This window comes from Dipteris shenzhenensis, unplaced genomic scaffold, assembly GCF_047967505.1.
Source record: "Dipteris shenzhenensis isolate YYH24624 ecotype China unplaced genomic scaffold, Dip_SZ_1.0 scaf0099, whole genome shotgun sequence".
Lineage (NCBI taxonomy): Eukaryota > Viridiplantae > Streptophyta > Polypodiopsida > Gleicheniales > Dipteridaceae > Dipteris > Dipteris shenzhenensis.
In genome coordinates, this window is record NW_028239405.1 from 8116 (window position 1) to 24259 (window position 16144).

A 16144-nucleotide genomic window follows, 5' to 3' on the forward strand; every position below is an offset into this window, starting at 1 on the left:
GTAGGGGACTTTACTTCCTACTGGCTATTACCAATAGGATGCACTGGAAAAGAAAATCCCCGTTTCCTATATTTATTTGGGGACCAGGGTCAGCCTTCCTTCCCCCAGGTTGGGCGCCTGCTACTAACTGACTCCACGAGGCATGCTCGGGTCTCCCTGCGTCTATTTCAACGATCAGTTACACGCTAAGGTATATAGCCCTACTGGTTGGAGCCTGCCTCGCCGACTCCCGACAGTCTCCTCTGTCTCCTCGACAGTCTTCCGTTGCAATCGGGCTGCTATGCGTATCTTTCACCGACTAGTTGCGCATGCTAAGGATTAAAGCGGCCTCTCCCTCACCAAAAGGGTACCTCCCGTCGGCCTTGGCCTGCATGCCTTACTAGCTCCCGGCAGTTTCCGGGTTGTGTTACAGCCGAGCCAACCTCGTGTTCTTCACGACCAGCTACTCTGCCAAGGTATAAACCAACCAGCTTTTACTCCAACCTGAGCAGGAGTCGATAGCCAATTATGCCTCCTATATCGACCTTTTTAAGAATCGATTCTTAGCAATAAGACTACTGTTTTATCATCTGTGGATAAAATCGTTGATTTCTTCTTAGTAAATGAAACGATGTAGCATTTTCATCCTTGTTAGTTGAACGGTAGGCGGGCACACATGCCGGCTTTCTTCCGAGTCAATGAAACGATGTGGCACTGAAGAGGATTTGAACTTCCCGAGAATGAGAACAGGCTTCTTGGTAAAGCAAGCCATTCTATATACGAAATTTCCGTTGCCGGGGCAGAAAGAAAGAAAAAGCATTGTGAGGGAGGGGAGTGGGCGGAAGACTTTGAGCGTGTGGGCGGGAGGTGCCTTACCCTTCCAACTTTAATCCTTACCTTCCAAAGGGATCTCTAGCTGTAGAAAGTCTTGGCTGGTTCCCCTCATAAACCTGTCCAAATAGGTCATAACCTGCTTCTTTTCACTCGTGCGGGTAAGAAAGAGCAGCCCGTCATTCTCTAGGCTGAGGGGGATACCTATTCTGGCCTGGATCATCTTATCCACTAGGTACATAAGGAGGACCAGCTCATGAGATGCCAATGCTCTAGAGGTTAGCAATCCTTCGTGATAACTGCTCCTGTGCCTGCTGGTAAGGCTTTCCTCCTCCGACCTTCCATAGTAAGGGCCAGTATATCTTATCTCTCTGCTTTTTCTTTCTTTCTCGGGATTTTCGGCTCTCCCTATACCTCTCAATGGGTAGCTGAAGAACTTCGCCGCTTGCAGGGGCTTTTGGCAAGCAAGCAAGCCATTCTATATACGAGATTTCCGGGGGAAGGGAGGGTGAAACTAGTGACTCTCCACCATCAACCAATCAGCAATGAAATGCCCGGGGAAAAACGGTTCCTATCATGGAATCGATTAACAACATCGCCAAGGCTCACGGAGGTGTATCTGTATCTGGTGGGGTGGGGGAACGTACTCGTGAGGGTAATGATCTTTACATGGAAACGAAAGAATCGAAAGTTACTAATGAACAAGATATATCAGAATCGAAGGTGGCTCCAGTTCATGGTCAGATGAATGAACCACCAGGAGCTCGTATGAGAGTCGGTTCAACTGCTCCGACAATGGCTGAATATTCCCGAGATGTCAACAAGCAAGATGTCCTTTTATCCATCGACAACACATTTCGTTTCGTCCAAGCAGGATCAGAAGTTTCTGCTTTATCGGGTAGAATGCCTTCCGCCGTGGGTCATCAACCAACTCCTAGTACAGAAACGGGATCCCCACAAGAAAGAATTACTTCCACCAAGGAAGGATCGACAACTTCTATTCAAGCTGTTTATGTACCTGCAGATGATTCGACTGACCCAGCTCCTGCTACAACATCCGCACACCCAGATGCTACTACTGTGCTTTCGAGAGGACTAGCAGCTAAAGGTATTTATCCGGCTGCGGATCCCTTGGATTCGACTTCAACCACGTCACAACCCTGGATTGTGGGTGAGGAGCATTACGAAACCGCACAAGGGGGAAGGCAGCGGGGAATCGGAGAACAAAATCCGAAAGGCCGCCCGCCGGCGAGGATTCAGTTGGGGAATCCCGTCCCGAGAATTTCACATTCGACAGACCGATGAACCAGGCTATCTCTAAAGGGAAGGTTTGATTCACACTAGGGACATTAATAAGCCTGGATATTTCCCTCGATTGAAAAAGAAGCTATAGGAAAGGCCGGCGTACATCCAACACCTTCCTAACGACAGCCATCCACATACCAACCTTCGGCATCGACCCATACTTCCCATGAAGGACTGGTGGACCTCCGTGACAGTGAATCAGTGGTAGAACTCGGAAGGCCTGAAAGGTTGGGCGAAACGCTTCGCGTTTTCCCGTGGGCTCGGTGGAAAAACCGGCAGTAGACCTCGGCATCCCACCATAATTCCTCAATGAAGGGGGCTGGAGAGTTATCAGCTAAAATCCAGGGGTTTGAAGGGGTCCAGTCGAGTGAAGCACTGGGGCAGTGATCCAGTAGCATAGGGTTGTTGGAGGCAGGCAGGGGCCTTTAACCTCTATAGGCATGAAGAAGAAAAAACCACAACCCTGGATGATTCTTCCTGAAGTTCCAAAGAATGCCCCAACCAGATCGATCTACCCATTTCACGCAATCCGGTCGGTTACGTGTTTTTCATAGCACCCCTCATGTTATGTTACATAAAGATGGATCACCTAAAATCAGTTGAATTCCCAAATTGTGAAAACAACTTTCGCACGATGGCGTCGAGCAGAGCAAATCATCCATCCAGGAAGAACAGGATGTGGTTCTCAAAGAATGCTTTAACACCAGTGTTTCCTTTCCGTACTCCAGTGTTTTTGGGGCATCTCAGTGGTTACACAAAATGGTCAAAACCTTAAAGACTTTAGGATTGTTAGAAATGAATACCTCTTATACGGGTTCCTTAGGAGAGATTAGTTTCTCATGAGTGCTTAAAGAATAGGCAATCGACACTTTCTTTTTCTTAGAAGGGAGTCCCTCATATTCTCATAGCCCTTTTTTTCTAGCTTCCTCTTGTTACATCGCCGCCGTCGCTGCTCTTAACCCTCTCGTAATGTTACGCGGGCAGGGGAGCACTGAAGTGAAATAGCAGGCAGGGGAGCACTATAGTGAGTAGAAATAACGGGCCGGCGAGTATCAAGAGCGGATACGGAAGGGAAGGGGATACGACTTCTGCGTTGTCCATTCGAAATGATCATTTAAGCCTGAGAAATGAGGAATTTCACCAAATCCCGGGCCGGGTGATAGAGGTTCAATGCTTCAACACCCCGAGAAGCATGCTTGGTTTAAAACCAAGCAAGAAAAAGGATCAGAAAAAGGATCAGGATCAGAAAAAGGATCAGAAAAAGGATCCATAGATTGGTTTTCCCCCCAGCACTGATAGCTAAATTGGAGCTACCGGGTTCGAATCCCATTCAGTGCCCTGAAGCATGCATGCACTACACGGAATTCTAGAGATGGAACGATATAGCTCTGGGTCCCACGGAATTGGGTATAATAGAAGGATTAGCTAGGCTTTGCAGGAAGCGGTTCCCTGTAAGCCAATAACGTCTCCTTCGCAACATAGCGATTACTACCACGTATGGCGAGGTTAGAGATCTCCCTCTCCGTACCAATACGAAGCATATGGCCCGCCCCTGCCCTCTTGTGAGGAAAAACAGGAGACTAGTTTAAATGGTAGAACAATGGTCTTTGGATAAAAGACCAAAGGTTAAGGGTTCGAATCCCTCTCCCGTAAACTCTAGTCGTTACCTGCAAAGCTTTTTTCGCCCTGCTTCCGCCCACATCTGGCTGGGTGGGTCACCACGCGGAGCGTTGGGAGCCCGCATCCGTTAGTAATGAGCCCGTTTCTACGTCTCCGGGCTCGCTACCGGATTCGGTAGCCTCGGATTCGTAGGCTCAGGGCGATGCGACAAACCTCGTACAGACATCTCAGAAACAGCCCCAACTTACCTGGCCCCGCTGCCCGCCCCTTCAAGTTAACCAAAACCCTACGCCCCTGCACCGTTGAGTGGAATTGTGTAGAGCCCGGGCCAGCTGCTACTCATTATCCTTATTATTAGTCCTCCCACTATATATTATCCCAAATCCCGTGCTCCGCACATTCCCTTTTTCCTTGCCCTAACCCTTTCCCATTCAACCATAATTCTCTGCTGTTATTGGCATTAAAGCCGAGAAAGCTAGGTAATTTCGTATATAATGTGATGCCTGTTTGAGCCTCCCCCGCCTGTACCTCTGGAAGAGGGGGGAGGTAGCTTTAATTGATTATGCGGAAGCACAAACGTCTACTCGTTGTGGAATCTGAGGTGTAAGGTCAAAGTCTGGATTTCATAATCCCCGTTAAAAACAAATACAAATGAATCCACGAATCAATGTTCACAGATTTCTTCATTTTAGTTCTTGTCATGACACTCCATTTGGTTTTTCTCAGCTTCGCTGAAAGGCTGAGAAAGATATTGAATTGAATGCGGCTTTCGCTCCACCATCCAGATAAAGACTTGACCTTTTTTTTGACCTCAAGAGCTGCTGATACGGGGGGAATCTTCGCCCACCTCCAGCCCTCCATCTAGCCTTTCTGTATAGCTTTTACCAGGTCTTTCATATACCCCGACTAGTCGTGATCCACTGACCGATACTCTCCATACCCGAGACCCTGCTGCCAGATACCCCGAAATACAGCTATCTCTCAACCCATTCCGCCTATCCTATTCGAACTACTTCTAGATAAGATAAAGACTTGACCAAGAGCTTTCCAGCAAGCATCTTTCCCAGGCATCTCTCAGACGTAAACCATTACAGTGACCTTATCTCGATTCCCATACGATTGCCAGCAGATATATGAAGTTAGATTCTAATGATAGCATTTCTAGGCCCTTGGGTTGGCTTCTTCGAGGGCCCTTCGGGCGAGGGTTCTTGCTCCGAGCCCCTAACTGTGGATTCTCACGTAGGGGTTTCTCATCCGCGAGAGATCAGAGCACTTGCGATCATCTCTATTCTACTGGAGGTTTAATGAGGGTGCAACCATCATCAATGAAGGGACGAACCCGCACCACACACGAGGAGCTGCCGAGGAGCTGCCAAGCCCTGTGGCGACCCTTCAACCCGGGACTCGATCCGAAATATCAATTCAACAAATCAGTGTGAAAGATAGACTGGTCCATCACTGATCTTGTAGCTGACTGGATCTCCAACAGAAAATAAAGCTTCACGAAGGAAGAGGCCCTTTTCGTATTCTTGGTTATCTATCTCTGTGCTCTGTGTTCCTTTCGAGAAGTGATCTTGGTTTTGTTGGTTCTCTGCGTCCTTTCTGTTCTTGAAGTTATCCATAATTTTCCTCTCTTCGAATTCGGAGCTGGAATTCTTTTCTCCAATAAGCATCGTATATTACGCCGAATACGGAATCGCTCTGAATTATGCCCAGATTGCGTTGGTGTCACGAAAAGATCAAATCTTTTCCCGTTTCCCGAGTCGTTGGTAAGCCCTCTTGGCTTCATGAAGCCGAAGGCAGGATGTGTCCGTCCAGCGAAGGCATCTTCAGGGTGCCGGAAGGTCGGAACCCTTCACCAACCCCTTACTATTGGGTCGGTCAACCAAGGGTAAAGCCAATCCTGCTGACTATTGAATTGGTTAATCAACGGGAAAGCGAAAGGCCGATCAGAAACAGCACACGGGAAGGGAATCAATGTACCCTGATAGTGCCTCGAATCCAGACACTACCTATATAGGAGATAGCCCTTTGCCAGCTAACGTCGTGCAAACCGGCCGGCAGAGTCGTGTTCAGAAAAAATCGAAGATGCGTTGAGAGGACGGCCGCCTCTTTAACTGTTTTTCGAAATCAAACACTTTAACACGCACGTTGCCAGGGAAGGGGAACATGGAGGGGGAAAAGCAATGATGCTCTACTTGGCCCTTTCTATCTGATAGAAACGGGGTTCAGCGGGGGGGTATCTCCTCATCCGTTTTATCCATGGTGCATCGGATGCTGCTGACTCTCATGTCTGTCCGACATGCCATACCGGTACATCTGTCCGAATGGGCTTGGACCATGCCTCATCTCTTGCACCCGAAAACCCGACTCCTTGTATTCCGTAGCACCCGCCTTTCTTTCTAATAGAGAGGCTAGTAGCAAACAGGGACTGAAGGATTCCGACCCGCCACCAGAAAGGGCAGGGAGCCTAGCGGGTTCCCGCGGGAACTAGCCTTCAAAGACAATGTCCGGCCGTCCAAGAAGCCTGTTAGAGATTTCCCAAGAAGCAGCACTAAATGCCGGAGAGGTAGCACACATACTAAGACTCTGACATCATGCGTTGGTTCTTCCGCGGGAAGGCACAACAATAGCCGAGGGAAAGGGTGGAGGTATGAGCCAGCAGCGGAATACGACACTAAAGGATCGATCTCTTGCGCTTTCGGGCTGACTTCGATGTGCGGTTGAAGAAGCCAGGGACGGAGTTCACTCGACCCGAAACTTCTGGGGAGAGGGGTAGCAGAAGTATTTACTGGTTCTCCAGGGAAATATGTTAGTTTAACAGAAACCACTAAGCTAAGGGATTTCAAATGATTCTTCCTGGGGAATTGGATAATCTCCCGCGCAACATCGATGAAGCCACCACAAAGGCTGCAACCTTACAAGTGGAGGGTCAATGAAAGGGATGGTACTGAATCTTCGTGTAATGGCTCCTAATCGAACTGTTCGGAATTCTGAGGTTCGAGAAATCGTCCCATCTACGAGTAGTGGCCAGGTTGGCATATGGCCCAATCACGCTCCACTTCCTACAGCTTTGGATATGGGAGTCCCGAAGGTACGTCACGATGGAAAGTGGTCCGCAATGGCGTTGATGGGTGGTTTCGCCATGGTAGACAGTAATCAGGTAACAACAAAGGAAAAGAATGGTGGAAAACCCACTTCTTGAGCATTTATCCCGTCTGTAGTAGCTGGGAGATTCCCACGAGTGAAAAGGGGACGGAGCGAAATGTTACCTGCCCAATGGCGGCAGTAATCGAGGTGACAGGATTCGAACCTATGGCCCTCTGTACCCAAAACAGATGCGCTACCAGACTGCGCTACACCTCGTGGGCCATCCCCAGTAATGGTTGAAGGCCGGCTACAGCGATCGATTGGCACTTGGCACCCGATCTCTTATCACTCAATCTCAGGAAAGGAAAAGGGCCATTTGCCTAAAAATTCTTATGTCCCTGCATGCAAGTCGCACGGCCTAGCTTTGTCTTTCGACCGAGATTGGACTGTACGTCTTTCTCACCTTTCATTCAGGGTCAACGTTGGGCCACAAGTGAAGTGCCATGGAATGGTGCAATATTCGAATTTCGATCTCTTCGCGGAAAGAGCGAAATGACGCATTAGCACGAGATGGGCTGATTAATATTAGGCCTACCAACGTGCCTTCTAAGCCCGTGAGGGCAGCCGGGATTTGTCAGAATTTGGAATTTTGTGTTGTTTGAAAAGATTTTACCCCTTCGTTTTTCAGATAAATCACGCTGTCGTTATATATACGTAACTCCTTTTCCAATTGTGGTGATTCGGGGGACCCCATCAAGCCAAGCGTAGCGCGGCAGGTCAATAATTTTTCCATTCCGAATTCTTGTTGGTTTGGCTTGATTGCTCTTGAATCGGAGAGATACGAACGGGAAGTTTTCATCGATAGCGTTCCATGAATTATCGTATATGAAATGAATTGAACACGAATGATCCATCACTCACATTCTACTAGGTGCTTGAGCGGGGCAAAGTCTTTGCGCATGGAAGGCCAAGCCCGCGCCTCGGCCGATTCGTATTATAGGAATGATCTCTTTATAACACCCCGGGAACGAAACTTAGGCGGATATAGATTAACGGTAGATTATCTGCCTTCCAAGCAGAGGATATGGGTTCGATTCCCGTTATCCGCAACTGACAGGTAGGACAAGGGATGGCTACAGGTCATGGCTACGGGAAAACCAAAGGTGCCATTTATTTGAAAAATCTCGTATATAGAACAAACACAAATTAAACCTAATGGTTGGTCATTGTCCTAGCAACCTGGAAGAACACTTCGAAAAAGAAAGCGCTACGTTTTCAAAACTTCGAGCAGTGGGAACAAGTGTGCGAGGGATAACTTCTGACCCGGTATTGTCATTTCTAATATCACTGATTTCTCCAGTGATAGCGGCATACGGTTGGCGGTATACCATTAGGAAGTTCTTCGATGCTTACGACCCTCGTGCAGGGGGTTTCAGCAAGTGACACTCAAGTTGGAGGTGGGGATGCCGAAGGGCTTTAAGTTCGAAACTGATGGGGGGTTAGTGGAGGGAAACGACCGGACCCTCCCTAGCAACTGCCATAGGTTGGTTACCTTAGGGACTCTCCCTAGCGTACTCGCTAACTGACTGGCTTTCGTAGCACTGGACCGGCTAGGCTACCGAGACTCTCGCTAGCACTGGACCTGATAGGCTTACCGGGACTCTCGCTACACTGCTGTAGGTTAGGGACGGAAGGAGCCCACCAACGCTGCTACTGATTGGTTACGGAGCGGACTCTCCCGGCACTGCTATTGGTTACGCCGGGAAAAGAGTTAGCTAATTCGCTTATTTGGCTAAAAACAAGTTCGGAAGCGAGCGGAAGCGAGCGATTAGCGTGGTGAGATTGAGGTTTCCCTTATTTATAAGGTTATCAATGTGGTTGTGATGAAAAGTTTCCGATATTCCGTCGGCAAGGGCGAAGGGTAAAAAGGCGCGCTAAGCGCATTTTTCGACTTTTATTGTTGGCAAATACAACACAAGGATTGAGCCGGAAAGGGGAACGGAGTGTGCACCGAAGAGGACTCGAACCTCTAACCACCTGGTTCGAAGCCAGGTACTCTATCCGATTGAGCTATCGGTGCGGGGGGGGGTGACCCGCGAGGGCCACCCGTGAAAATAATCAATTAATGGAGAACAAGAAACAAGCGGAAATCTTTGATAATAACTAACAAGAGGATTCTAAGGAGAATCAAGATCCGATTTCGTGTGACTTCATGGTGAACATGATCTGCCAGAATCTCTTCCATTCCCGCATGAATATACCGAAATAACATAAGATTTAGCAAAAGCAGAGTTGGAACATTGGTTATAAGAAGAATTGGGACTAAACGAGCTGCAGTACTTCTTTGAGCAGGCCAATAATTTAAGGTTCCTCTGTGAGCTTTCGTTGCCTTTATATTAGAAGCATTTGTTCTGTAATAATGCCATAAACCCCTTAGGATCAAGGAAAGTAGCAAACTGATGACTAAATAGAGATAAATAGGGGCAAATTCATAAATAGGAGGAAAATAAAAAAGAAACACATTTGGCTCGAAATAATCCCATATTCGCACGTCCAACCCCAGGTTTACCTTTTCGGTGATCTCGGTTACGGTGAGTTCCCACTTGATCCCAACTCGTGTCAATAGGGGCAGGATAGGCTGAAGGCCTCGGCGTGAATTTGGAAGCGGGGTTTGCCACAGGGGGGCGAGAGCCCAGTCTATAGCTTCCATCAACTCATCGAACGGCGGTCCGAATTGCACCAAAGGCCTCGCTACCGATTGCATATCCGGCAGGGTGGCGTCACGGATAACAAAAAGGGTTTCCGAGAGCTCACTGAGATCGCCTGGCCCCGGGCGGCCGGGGAAGTTTCTTAGCGTGCCCATGTGTTCGGCGAAGTCGTCCTGTAGAATCCTCAATTTTCCCTTGATACTCGTCGCCATTTGCTCTGTAATCATTCTTCCGTTTCCAGGCATGTCTTGTGGTGTTGGTTATTAAAGCTGGGGATATTCATGGCAGTTTAAGGCTATCCCGGAATCGAACCCGTGGAATGGTGCCGAGGGAAAGTCGATGGTGTGCCAACATGATTCAACCGTTCAACTTGCCGGGGAGTGCGAGCCAACGCTCCCCCAACAGATACGATAGTGCGAGCCCAACTTCTTGGTGGGTGCGGCGAGCCTTTGCCGCATCCACTAGAATACGCAATTCCGAAATTCCTTCCCGGAATCGATGCCTTTCCGCGGTGGGTACGCCAAAGAAAGCAAGATTGAATTTCCATTCCTTGGACAATTCTCAGTGGATTTGCACTCCATGGTCCAATTGCGGATTCTATATACGAAATTTCCATTCTCAGTGGATTTGCACGTGGCTCCCTAAAGGAAAGTGCCCACTTCTGCCCGGCCAAAGTAATCTGCCGTCCTTCCTTCCCTCCCTTCCGAATTGGCTAATATCCTGTAGGGTAGCAGACATTAGGTGAGGTGTAGCGCCGGTTCGCTCTCCCTAACGGGATAAGATCATGCGATTCGGAAGACTTCACATGCCCTTGGAGACCTTCACATGCCTAGCCCCAGCCCGAACTTGCCCTGACCTGTATGCCGGAAACCCCTAGGCTCTACTACCAATGCGGTTCCCATGTAGCAGGTGTTGGATACATAGGGGTACTGGATATCTTGGTGGGCTGCCGGAAATCGATCTGTGCGACGGAACGCACGTCGTTCTGGAAGTGGAATGGCTTAGTCCTCTAGCTAATCACGATCACGACGTGCCTGAATATCCTTCTCTGCTTTTGCCAGTAAGAATTTCTCATACCAGCCGACTTCAAGGACCGGCCCTGTGCCACCAGGCTTGCCTAACGAAAGAGGGCTAGCGTAGCTCCGGATTCCCAGTTCCCACTTGCCTGCTTGCGGGAAAGTGCCGGTCATCCATCTACAAAATTTCGTATTATTAAACAACTCGGATCAATCCTTGCTGAACTGCCTTCACCGCCCTTGCCTTAGGGCCCGGGATCCCATTAGCGCGCTTGCACGCTCGCTTCGCTCGCTAACTAATTGATCACCAACCGGAACCGAAAATGCGAAATTTTACGAATACTTACTATAGGCCGAGCAACAACAATGCATTATGGTGCTCCTCTTTCGCCACCCTAGCCGGGTTAGTGGTGGTTCCTTCAGGTGATGAGCCTCTTCACTTCAGTGGCCTTGGCTCGGCAAAGCTCAGTTGCGTGGGAGAGGAGTGATAGGAGGAAGTGAGACCTTTGCTTGGGCCTGAGAAGGCTGGGCTGGGGTAGAATAAAGCTCCCTCTGAAGGTACATCCCTGGCTCGGGTAATCCGTTCCGCAAGGGAAGATACCTCTCCTTCCGTTGGTAAGGATTTCTCAGGCCAGGGAGCCTTGGTTTGGGCTTTCCCGTCCCGTCCCTACCAGAACTAGGGCTTTCTCTACCGCTTTCCCCTACCAATATCAATATTTTTCCCTAGGGCCCGGCGTCGAGAAGTGGCCCCCCTGACGGGATAGATTGATTGGGAAATCGATCGGCTGAAAGCCTAACGTTCGCGGTTCGAATCCGCATCTCGTCCTATTGGGCCGCCCTGGCTGGTATTTCCACCCTGCCAAAGTTAGTTTTGCCTTTCCTGCTGCAAGAAGCATTCCATTCCCAATAGATTTTGATATTGGTTGGCCCCGCCTGGCCATAACATTTCTTCGTGAAATCCCTTCACTTTTCCACTGCTGCCGGGAGAGCAGCCAGTCGTTTCGTCCTTTTGGACTCATCAGGCAGGTCACACAACCCGCGACGACTTCGTTATATTATTATTATTTCATTACTATCTAATTCATCTCAGATTTGCATCTATATACGAGAATTCGGGCCAGAATGGCACCGAAGGGCCAGGGGGTGCCCAGGGAACAGCGGCGGGGAACCTCCGCGAAAGTCAATCCTTGAATTTCTGTTATCGTTGTATAAATTCGAGTTATCGTTATATAATGATAACATCTTCACCATCCTCCGAAAAAAAAGAACGGGAGAAAATTTGTCATTTCGACCCGGACCCCTCGAAAAAGGAATAACTGCTTGATTTGGGGGAGTGGTTCCAATGGTGGAATAATGATCTCTAAAAGCAAAAGTTGGTTGTTCGAATCTCTTTTCCTCTGATTACCCAGCTCGGTACGAAAGGCCAATATAGTTGTGCTCTGCAAGAAACAAGTATCACACCAGATATGGAGCGCATCGCGGTTCCCCGGAGAGGGTCGGAGGGATATACAAGGACCAGCTATCGCCCCCAGTCGTACAAGTTCGAGATACTGGCGTAGCGAAAGTGTGTATCCTTTGGGTGGCTGAGGGCACCTCTCTAGTCTAGGCTGCCACCGTAGGCCCAAATAGCCATAACAACGAAGCGGAGGCCGAGTTGCGGTTCGCAGGCCCACCCTTGTTGTGTTGAGAGATCTCTTCTGAAGAGCGAGCTTTTGGCGTAATCTCTTGTGCTAGACTTTCCATTCCAATAAGATCTTTCCTTTTGGGCCAAAGGCCCGCTTCGAATCTCCCCGAAAGGAACGGGTAGAGTGCCTATCTAATGAAAAGGATAAAGTGCAACTCGGCGCCGGGACGGGATAAATTGTCTATCGGCCCCGGGGGAACCCTAGCGGGCCCGGCCTTCCGCCTTTTCCAGGCGTATGCTATCACACTTCGTTCTATTCCCCACAGCAAGCGATGGTCGATGGAGGTATGGCTGAGCGGCTTAAGGCATTGGTTTGCTAAATCAACATACGAGAAGATTGTATCATGGGTTCGAATCCCATTTCCTCCCTCCTGAATCACGAGAGTGAAACGGATCAAGAGTTGCTGCCTGCTCTTGCCAGCTCATTTCGCGGAGCGGTTCCCCCTCTGGCTCAAGAAATGAGGTCATGGCCGAATGGTTCACATACATTCTGGCCTCACGTACTTCTGGGTACCTAGCTCGAATCATTAAGAAATACTGATCCGAGCATTCGCTCGTATTCCGAAAGATGTGTCGTACTAACTAGAGGTGCCGGTCAGGCGCAATCAACAACCCATATCCGGGGGGGCAGGAAATGGGATAAGGCGGCCGAAAACGCGTTAGCGTTTTCGCCGGAAAGCGCTTTCACGGCCTGGCCTGGAAAGAGATAAAGTTTCGAAATAATGGGGGAGCCTTGAGGAGGCTCCCGAGGAAGCGGCTTATCTCTAGCGCCGATACGTGGTGAACTATTATTACGAGGAAAGATTCGTGAACTATTACTGCTGTCAACGACATACTCTTATGACACAGTTTCGACAGTGTGATGGGATGGGACCGTGTCTTGGATAGGGTTTAGACTCTATAAAAAAAGGGCTACGAGCATGTATAAACAATAGCTCCCCCGTGCCTGCCTGTATGATACGTGTTGCGCATGGAACGAGGACGGGGGCGTAGTTCAATCGGTAGAACGCATGTTTTGCAAGTATGAAGTTATCGGTTCGAGTCCGATCGTCTCCATTCATATACAGATTAGCGCATTGGATAAGGATCCAGAAGCGCCACCAGCAGACGGTATTATTTTGGAATTCCGTGAGCTTCGTTCCTTCTCCTTATCGGGAAAAGTGACTCCAAGTGCGCCCTCCCACCGGGGAACCGGCAGATGGTATTATTTTGGAATCCCGTGAGCCTCGTTCCTTCTCCTTATCAGGAAAAGTGACTCCGTTCCCTAGGAACCTCATGGTTTGGCAACAAACGAGATGGGATCAAGGCGAGACCTCTTCTCTCCATAACAGTCAGTCTTTCCTTGATTTGTACTCCAATCAACCTAGCGTTACCAGAAATCCATTCCATTCCTTAAGGTGGGTGTTTGCTGTTGTTGTCAAGTCGGGTAATCTTGATCCGTGGTCGAGGGGGATATTAAAGAGTTCCCCTGTCAACGGAACAGCGAAGGGAATAGTGATAATGAAGAAGATGAACCGATATTTAACGAACAGGATATCTCCTGAGGAAGTGGAGAAAGAGGAACAAATTACAGAGAAGAGATTCGGGCATTTACCAGGGAAATAGGGAGGAATGAACAGAATAAAACGAAGAAGGAGAACCGTAAAATCTCTTCTTAAATTTCAATGCAGGGGGGATATTCAGTTAATAAAGATCTCACCGGGCACTTTCCCTCAGACAGGGAAGAGCCGGCACCGCGAGCAAAAGCAAGCGGGCAATGAAGTAGGTGCCTGAGGCATCATAAAAGCAAGCAGGCACATGAGTACCGGCACCAACAGCAAGCAAACAGGCAAGAAGAGGCGGCACTGCAAGCAGGCAAGTAAGTACCGGCACCGCAAAGGTAAGCAGACAAGAAAAAGCCGGCACCGCGTTCTTATTAAAGCCAACAAAAGTTATAAAGATGGTTTTGATAAATTGTTAGTTCTCAAATTTTATTTAGTTAGGATATTCATGGCTTTTTCTGTAGACACCGACCCCCTCGGATTATTTTATCCTCCTCACCGGAGAATGCTATAGTAGCTAATATCTGTGCCGTATATCTCGGTATTCGGAAGCTCGTTCTATCCGCCGTTTGTGTGCAAAAGTAGCGAACCCGTGGGCATTTACTTCCCGTTATGACAATCCTACTGCCGTGATAACTAGAAGGAACTTGCCCGCAAGAAGTAGGTAGGCCACACCATTTGCTCAAGGTTGGTGCGTGCGATCGGGCAGGTAGAGAGCTCTGTGGCTCTAGCTTAAAGAGATTTCATAAGCTGCGGTTTCGGTTGTATCTAGTACATAATCGTCCAGAGCAGAGATTCGAACCTAATAATTTGCGGCTGCTTAGGAGTGGATTCGAACCACTGACCCAAGGATTTTCAGTCCTTTGCTCTAACCAACTGAGCTACCTAAACTACAAGAGGAATCGCTATCAATTATTACTACATTATTACTACCATTTCCGATTGCCGAAAAAACAGCGAAGCGCGGAGCAGAAGCAGGTGAGTAAAGTGGAGTAAAGTGCGTTTTGTCGGGTCAAGAATTTGGGAAATAGAAGTCGGCAAGCAAGCGGGAAAGTGCCCACCCACTTCTGCCGGCCAAATCTGCACTTTTCCAGCGCGTAGCGCTTCCCCGGCAAGCCCTTCGAAGCTAACGTTCGATGCTCCATCGAACAGAGTTGACAAATAGATTCCTTTGCTCCCTGAGCAAACTCGTCTAACGCTCACTCTCCGGCAAAGGTATGGGCCCCCGGTTTCGTGCTCCATCCCAGCGCTGGGGGTGGGGTTGTTGCTGGTAGGGTTTAGCACTTAGACCCTTGCTTTGCTTGGGAAACAAAGTGAAATTGACCAATCGGGGATAGGATAAGGAGGACCCCAAGGAAGGCCATCGATAATCGCATACACGCGTTGCATCACAGAGACATAAGTATCCGAAACCAGAGGCTTGAACCTGGGAATGAAGGACTCTCTCTTTGCAGGCAATAGACACGGATTTGGTTCGATCTGTAGTAGATCCCATTTGCTTAAATGGAAAGGAGTTGGTTGATTAGCAAATCGCTACCATAAAATAATCAATGGTTCTTGATGGGATTCTTTTGCATAGAGTGGAAACTCAGTTCCCTCAATTGTTCCCCTTCTAGTGATTCTACGCAATCACCCTCCCCTCCCTCATTATATTGATTCTACTCATACGTATCAACATACTCGTTGCATTCATTTCGATGATAAAACCGAATAGATGGATTTCATTACGGCAGTTCCAAAGAAACGTACTTCTAGGTCGAAGAGGAAGATTCGCAATCATGTTTGGAAGACCCAAACTAATGAAGTAGCATCGAAAGCTTTTTCTCCAGCTCAATCCATTTTGACTGGACGGTCGAGAAGTTTCTACTACGTGACAAACGAAAGAATTTCCGAAACGAGTCAGTAGTACTCCCCGGTTGTAACAGGAATTGTCGGATCAATGGGACGTGGGATCGGTCGGGATAGACAGTGGACTATTTGTTGGAACAGGGAAGCCAAGATAAGTAATTGTCGGGGAACTGCAATATTGATGAATTTGGATCCTCAGTACGTAGTACGGGGACGTGTTGATAGTATTGCGTGACGGTACCGCGCGGGAAATAAGATCCAAATACTAGTAGGGTTTAATACAGTTCGGTGGGGTTCTTACCCCACAAAGTCGTATCAGTGAATATTGGTGATAACCACGAGGAGGGGAGAATGCTCGCGGATGTTCGTCACTTCGATCAAACACATGTTTATGAAGTGTTGATTCGGGGAAAGAATTGGTAAGTCTTCTAAGTCGGTGTCACTCGAACCGGACCTGATGGTTATCCGGAGAATCGGAGCTTGGTTGTGAACGGGAGGAATATTACACAAGTGGGAGGTGTG

General features: G+C 48.6%; 5 non-coding genes across 5 annotated transcripts; 2 read left to right on the plus strand and 3 right to left on the minus strand.

Annotated features, from left to right (window-relative positions):
- Window positions 1-7027: 7027 nt before the first annotated feature.
- TRNAP-UGG (transfer RNA proline (anticodon UGG)) lies at window positions 7028-7101 on the minus strand. The gene has a single exon. It is a non-coding gene; the product is annotated as a tRNA-Pro (tRNA).
- A 762-nt stretch (window positions 7102-7863) lies between these two features.
- Window positions 7864-7934, plus strand: TRNAG-UCC (transfer RNA glycine (anticodon UCC)). The gene has a single exon. It is a non-coding gene; the product is annotated as a tRNA-Gly (tRNA).
- An 897-nt stretch (window positions 7935-8831) lies between these two features.
- Window positions 8832-8905, minus strand: TRNAR-UCG (transfer RNA arginine (anticodon UCG)). The gene has a single exon. It is a non-coding gene; the product is annotated as a tRNA-Arg (tRNA).
- A 4311-nt stretch (window positions 8906-13216) lies between these two features.
- Window positions 13217-13289, plus strand: TRNAA-UGC (transfer RNA alanine (anticodon UGC)). The gene has a single exon. It is a non-coding gene; the product is annotated as a tRNA-Ala (tRNA).
- A 1302-nt stretch (window positions 13290-14591) lies between these two features.
- Window positions 14592-14665, minus strand: TRNAF-GAA (transfer RNA phenylalanine (anticodon GAA)). The gene has a single exon. It is a non-coding gene; the product is annotated as a tRNA-Phe (tRNA).
- Window positions 14666-16144: the final 1479 nt, after the last annotated feature.